Source organism: Rhynchophorus ferrugineus, unplaced genomic scaffold (genome assembly GCF_030347505.1).
Source record: "Rhynchophorus ferrugineus isolate W39M unplaced genomic scaffold, kcgeb_rfMv2 rfM6, whole genome shotgun sequence".
NCBI lineage: Eukaryota > Metazoa > Arthropoda > Insecta > Coleoptera > Curculionidae > Rhynchophorus > Rhynchophorus ferrugineus.
In genome coordinates this window covers 34,288,466-34,295,837 of record NW_027472585.1, presented here as the reverse complement: position 1 = coordinate 34,295,837, position 7,372 = coordinate 34,288,466, and the positions used below count along the sequence as shown (strand labels likewise).

The 7,372-nt window shown below is 30.6% G+C and overlaps 1 protein-coding gene across 7 annotated transcripts in view; it reads left to right on the top strand.

Moving 5' to 3' along the window:
* Positions 1–926: 926 nt before the first annotated feature.
* The window catches only part of LOC143198090 (irregular chiasm C-roughest protein), a 314,080-nt gene continuing 307,634 nt past the window's right edge, over positions 927–7,372 (top strand). For 5 of the 7 annotated variants that reach the window (XM_076407063.1, XM_076407061.1, XM_076407062.1 and 2 more), the window contains exon 1: positions 927–1,360. The gene's annotated coding sequence lies outside the window, so the exon portion shown is untranslated. The remainder of the gene's footprint in view (positions 1,361–7,372) is intronic. The other 2 variants (XM_076407064.1, XM_076407060.1) reach the window with 1 other exon arrangement.

Below are 7,372 nucleotides of genomic sequence, written 5' to 3'. Positions count from 1 at the left end.
CATTGAGAAATATCATTCTGGAATATTCGGTTAAAAACTTAACAAAAACGGTCGAAGAACAAGCATATATTAATTTATTAGGACAAAGACCAAATTGGTTCTACTTCGAAAACTCAATTTACAGACAACAGACGATATAAAAGACATTTCGCAGCTAGAACTGACGCTGGTTTCATAGTGTGTGTCTTAAAACAGATTTGATCCGGCTTGCTTGTCGCAGTGACCAAGACGGCAGGACGATCCTCCTACTGTTGCTATGGTCGCAGATGTGGGATGCTGAGACATAGTCGAAAATTGGTTTGTGATTTTTATAATTGTGACTTTCCAAAAGGCAACAATGGAAAATTGGTCAAGGAATGACCATCCCAGTCACGTCAATCATCAGGTAAGACAGAATATCTTCTGGGAAGATTTCCGAATCGGTCACTTGCCATTCGGTAAACTTAATACCGAGAACCGTGGTTCGCAGCGCCCATCTTAAGCAGTAGGTCCAAATTTGTTCCATAATTTTGAACCCAACGCAAGGTATGCGGAAATGATTGGCACTAATATATTTGTGAACGCCAAACACAATATGCCGTAGTACTGCTGTATGCTTCAGATATTTTATAATAAATAAGGATAACAGCCATAGTTTCTAGGTATAGGGGAGCCGATTCTTTCAAATACAAAAACTGTACGGCCAAAAGGAAGAATGTCACATAACTCATCGATGACGGACGAACTGACCGACTGATTAAACTAATTAATCCGAGTACGTCTTTTGTAGAGTCGCTAATACTGCATGGCGCTACTTGATCCCCCGTACAAGACTGTTGTTTCTGATTCCCTTATAATTACGCTATCCATGCTCCGTCTCCGTCTATGGCGCGCGGCGCCATCCGCTCCATCTCTCTCGTCGTCCCGATGCCAGGGAAATTGTATTCAGTCGTTGCGTGGCGCTCGTGTTGTACACATTCGCCGTTTCGGCCTTTCAGTCGATGTCGGAGCGTAACGCTGGCAGGGTCCTCTCTCGTCTTCGCGACCGTCGTCATCAGTTCCGTACCCGCGTCACCAAGATCACCATTTCCGGACCGATCCGCTTCCGGTGCGAGTAGTTTTATTTTCGGTCCGTCATCCCGACCGTTCCCGGTATCCCAATAGTTCGTGGTGGGTGATGATTGCCGTTCCCCGTGACTAAACCGCCTTGGATTCCGTACCACCGTCCAGTGCTGCTTTCAGTTTTGGATTAATTTTGATTTTTTCTGTTGTTGTTGTGTCTGCAAATTGTTGCGAAACTGAGGATGTACAGTGATTGGTATCAATAGTGAATCTAGTGTTCTGGAAGGATTACAATATCACGATATTTATCAGATAAATTGTAAGTGATTATCTATGTTTTTACTGTGTTAAAATATTAGTACCATCATCATGTCCCATCAAACAAAAAATGAGTATTCAAATCCTTATCATTATTTGATGAAAAAAAACATGAAACAATTCAAATCAGTTCAAAAAAAAATTGTCGTATTTTCGGCGATTTATTTAAAGACTTTTACCAGCAGAATAATAAATCAAACTGATATGTACCTCCGAAGGGTATAAAAGATGATATTGTTTTTACTTATGAAAGGAAATTGATATATTGGAAATCCAGATTTCCAGCAGAAGTTAAACAAATATATATTATGCGCGACAACCCCATGGAGCTCAATTATTAGATTATTTAATTTAAATAATTGTACTAAAATAAAATCTAATTAATTACGTCGTTATTTAATAATAATAGAATAGTTTCAAATACTGGCAAATTTATATCACTAAACATAATTCACCAAGAGAATTCGAGTTGTAAACTAAAAACCGAATTGAATACGTTGTTCCATAAAATATATATATGGCTCATTTTGTTTGAAATTATTTTTAAAGCATACATTTTACTACAACTATTACTCCTATCATTCAACGTACTGAGGTATAAGTGTGAGTCCAAATAAATATATTAATGAACAAGAACATCAATACTAATTTAAATTTTTGCACATTTAAGATTATATGTTAAAATACCATAGAAGATGTTAAAATATTCGAGCTAAATCGCAAAATAGACTTTTAGTGGTTCAAGTTTCAGAAGTTTTAGTAACTTTTTATATCTTAATAGTGAGGCTTAGAAAATATAAAGTTCTGAAGGTATTTTGCTTTGATCTAATACGTCAAACTGATATGTATATTTGGGGAACATAGTTTAGATGCCAAATAGAGGCTTTTGTATCTACTGTTCAAAACTGGAGGTTCTTAAAATTGATGTTGGTTGTATGAAAACCTAACCCACGAAACTTTTAATCAACAAGTAATCATCATGAAAACTGTCTAATGTTCAAATGGTAATGAGATAATTCGATGTTCATACTTAGAAAAACATTATTCCTCGTTCTGAGTTCTTCTTCAGAATTGCGAAGTATTTCTCAATTTCCCAGTTATTTTTATATGTACTGCATTAATATCTACGTAATAGTTTTGTAAATTAATCATTCGGAGGCATAGTAATCATCTATGTTCCATACTCTCTACATGCTGTTAACGAAATTGCGAAAATATTTACGTTTGGCTAAGGAGGTAATTTTTGAGATGCAGATTTATAAAGTCTACACTTTATGGGAATCTCATAAGCTTCGTTAATAAATAGATATTTACTTGGGGCAAAAAACATCGAACAATTCAAACGAATTCATAAAAAATGTATTTTCGCGGATTTATTTGAAGACTTTTACCAACATAATAATAAATCAATCTGATATGTATCTCCGAAGGGTATAAAAGATGACGATATTGTTTTTGCATCTGAACGGAAATTGATATATAGGAATTCCATATTTCGAGCATAAGTTAAACAAATATACATTATGCGCGAAACATTTTGTTGTGCAAAATTACTCGATATTATCATAATTACATAAAATACAACCCCATGGAACTGAATTATTTAATTTAAATGATTGTATTAAAATCAAATGCTATTAATTACATCGTTATTTAAAATATTTCAGTTAATAATAATAATAGAATAGTTTCAAATGCTGACAAATTTATATCATTAGATATATGTTAACACTTAATTCGGGATCGTATGTAAATTGGCCTCTTGGTTTGACGGAATTTAGTAACTAAAAACAGAATTGATTACATTGAATCCATAAATATAAATGGCTCATTTTATATGATATAATTTTTAAAGTATAGATTTGATATAGATATAGATAAGTGTGAGTCCAAATAAATATTTTAATGATAAAGAACCTCAACACTAATTTCAATTTTTCCATATTTAAGACTATAAAATATCATAGAAGACGTTAAGACATTCAAGCTAAATCGCCTTTTTTCTAGTATCTATTTTGATAAGACTTTAAGTAGTTAAAGTTTCAGAAGTTTTAATAACTTTAACTTTTTATATTTTAACAGTGGCGCTTAAAAAATGTAAAGTTCCGAAGGTATCTAGCTTTAAAGTTATATGCAAACTGATACTTGAGAAACATAAATCAGATTCAAAGTAAAAGTTGTTGTCTTTATTGTCCAAAACTGAAGATTTCTTAATTTATAGTGCAAGTGTAAAAGGTAATCCACGAAACTTTTATTCAACGTTATTAGAAATATAGTTTTAGAAAACGTTATGTTCAGTTTTGACATCTTCTTAGTCAAGAAGTTTTTTTCATTTTTTCAGTTTTTTTTTTTATGAACTGTTCCAACATCAACGTGTTAGACATCATATGCCATCATCAAAATCTATATGCACCTTCAGCATATGTAGTCAACGGTACTGTGGGTGGATAAAATAATTAACTTTTCCAGGTTTAACATACTTTACTCATTATGGAGATCCTATAGATTGCCACTACCAAACAGATTAGTTTGTGGCTTCTCAATGATGCAACTCATTCTAAGGCACACTCTTAAATCTTTACGATTGATTGTGAGAAATATTATACTTATTTTTTCAATTTTTATTGTAGCTTGTTATGCTTAAGATCATTCCTTCAGTTGACTAATAACAGTTTAATAACCAATATCCGAAATCGTTGAATGAAAATGATTGAAAAAATATCGTCAAAATAAACTGTATAGCATCTCATACGTTGCCAATTTTGTTGCCTCTAAATCCTCTAATTCTCTTTGTCTTAAACTAATTAGTAATAGTATTTTCTCTAAATACCTTTCTCATTTAACCTAAATCTTCAGTTTCTTCTTTCCATTGATTTTAGATCTTAAGGGCAAAATTTGCCTTTGTAATTACACTTGTGTATATCCAATTTAAATTTCCAAAAAAATAATATAGAAATATATAAATATATAAATATAGAAATATATAATATATAAATTAATATAGAAACATACTGCTCAGAAGAGTCATATGCAGTCTTCAAAAATTAGTCTCAAAACTTGGACTGTTCACCCAATGAATCAATCAAAGAGAACTTTCTGTAATTGCAGAAAACATTATTTTCATTTTATTTAATATTGACAAACACTATTAAAAATACATGAGATATGACAATTAAATCAGTAAATTCATAAAAGTCAAAATTACATAAAAAACAACCGCATAAATCTCAATTACATGCTTGCTTAATTTGATGGCGTAAATTTAATAAACAATATAATTAATATATTTAAAAATGTACCTAGCAAATTATAATTTAATTAGAATAATTTGTTTAAGAACACAACGAGAAAAAGTAAAGATTTTCTTTAAATACATAAAAAATAAAAGCATACGAATTATTACAGAAACATATAAATTAAACATATCTTATCCCAACATTATACGATAGTCTATACCGAAAATTACATCCTTTATTATAAAAGATTTCCCATAACTGATAACACATTTATATCTTGTATAGTTAAAATCGTTTTCGAAAGGATATTTGTGTCTTCATAAATCTCGTAGCTTTATTGCTGCTATTTAAAAATCGTCGTAGGATAACAGGTCAGGTCATATAAGGTTTTTTTTTCGATGTAAGAGAGCCATAATTCAAACCGATATGTTTATTCAAAAAATATGGTGAACGTTATTGGGGTTTTGTTTTCATTGCAATTAAGTTAAAGTACTAGACGAGGAAGCATGCTCGAAACGGTTTCCTATGTAATTTATTAAAAAAAGTAGTTTTCTTTATACAATATTTCTAAATCGCGATAGACCGGACGAGTGCATTTTCCTATTAATCCGGATCGATCTACTAACAGTTCCGACTGTGAATGGTGGCTGTAAATTTTTAATATACCACTTAAAGTTGTTAATCTCCCTGGACGAGACGAACGATTCCTTGGCGGATTAAAAAGGACCATTTTCGCCCAGTTTTACGCCCAATTTTCAGTACACTTTATTGTTTGATGGAACTGAAGATAACTTATTAAGTAAATTTACTATATCGGTTATGAATTTGATGCTTGTACGAGGTTTGCCTTTTAAATTTATGGATGGTAGACTAAAACATTTACTTATGTGGCTTTATTTAGGGTTCCGTAAAATATAATCTACGAAGATACGTTTATAACTATTTCAATCAATATCCGATGTAACTCTGTTTGAACCTCCTCGATTTATACACTTGTACACTCGCAATTTATTCTTGATTTGCGAATTCAAGTGTTGCTTCTTTTGTTGTTGTCCGAGAGAGTAAACACTGCTTAATGATAATTCATTCTGATTATGATGATGATGATGATGATTGGCTAAAAGTCAATTAGAATTATGTTAGTTCTCCAGTTAATTCTCAATTTTATTTGGGATGATTTCTTCAAGTTACTGCGTACGACAGCAAAAATTAACTTTTTTTCTCTATACAATAACACCTGGTGAAGCCATCCCGAAATATAAAATGCAACCTTAATAATAATTCTTAAATTTTAATGTTTAGTTAAAAATATATTGGTATGCATTAGCAAATGATATTTATTTAAAGTCATTAGAACTTCATGGGAAATCATTCTTCGTAGTTTCTAAGAAGATTTTCAATTATTTAATATTATGAATTATATTAGCATTTAAAGTACATTTATATTAAGTTTCTATTAAATATTTAATACGCAGAATAAATATTGTATGTTATAAAATTTAACTGTACCATAAATTTGTTTTTAGTTCTACAAACACCAATGTTTCTAGTCAGAGATAATCAAATCTTGTTTATAGTCTATAAAATCAAAGTTTACATTCAGTACATCGTGGATTTTAGTAGCATAGCGGTGTTATTATAACTAAAATGTTAAAATAAATTAATCGATAAAATAATTCTAGTAATAATTTAACGTAAGAAATACATTTAGTGGTTCATAAATTTTATACAATGTGTAATTAATTAAATAGAAGCAAATATCTGTAACTTTATACAAAAAATATTTAGCCATTATATGAAAAATATTCAATGTTTGTACCAAAATCACCAAAAATAGTTGCCATACTGATATAAGAGTAATAATTTATTGAAAATTGTCGGTTACATTTTATGGAAGTGGATCCTACATATTGCTACTGCATTTCCAAGGAATCATGTATTATATATACCTTGAGATATTAGGGCAGATATGTACAAATCGTATGGTATTATAATTCAAAAACCTTTTACTAACCCAAAACCGTGTGAGTTGTACTCGTTATGTTTTCTTGAATAATTCCTGAAATATTAAAATGAAACATACATTTTTATGTGTTAATGTCTACGTATTTACTGATATTTATCGATGAACAAAGTATTTCGTGAAAAAATCAACAAAATATTTTATTTTATCCGATACATTTGTTTCAAGTCAGTTACAATGGCCAGTAAATTTCCTTCCAACATTTCGTTTTTTATACAATGTGTGTCTTTTTTATAAACAAGCCTTGAAAGATCGTAACGTATACTCGGTATTCCGATTGGTCTTATGTTGGTTGCGTTTTGTTTTATTTTTAGCTAATATTGTATGTTCTTGTATCATTTTCTACTGTCTTCCAAACCACTGAATATGTAATTTCGGATATTTTAACGTGTAGCTATGTCAGTACAAGAGTGTTAAATCATTGTCATTGTCATCAGATAAACTTAGTCAAAGATTATGTGCACCATAATATTAGAAAGTCTAAAACATCAGGACTAAATGGTGAAGGTGATTACTACACACCACTCAGATCTTCCAATAATGATACTTTCCAATCACTAGAATACATACAATAGAAAGTTTGTTTTGCCAGTAAAATTCAGAAATAGTTCTATAAAAAAGGTTAATAATTACTAGTTAATATAAAATTGAATGAAGCAGATATAAATGAGAACAGAATGAGTGACACTTAAAGCGTATTGGTTACTCGTAATATTCTGGTCCCTTACTTGAAATAGTTTAATAAATATCTGCT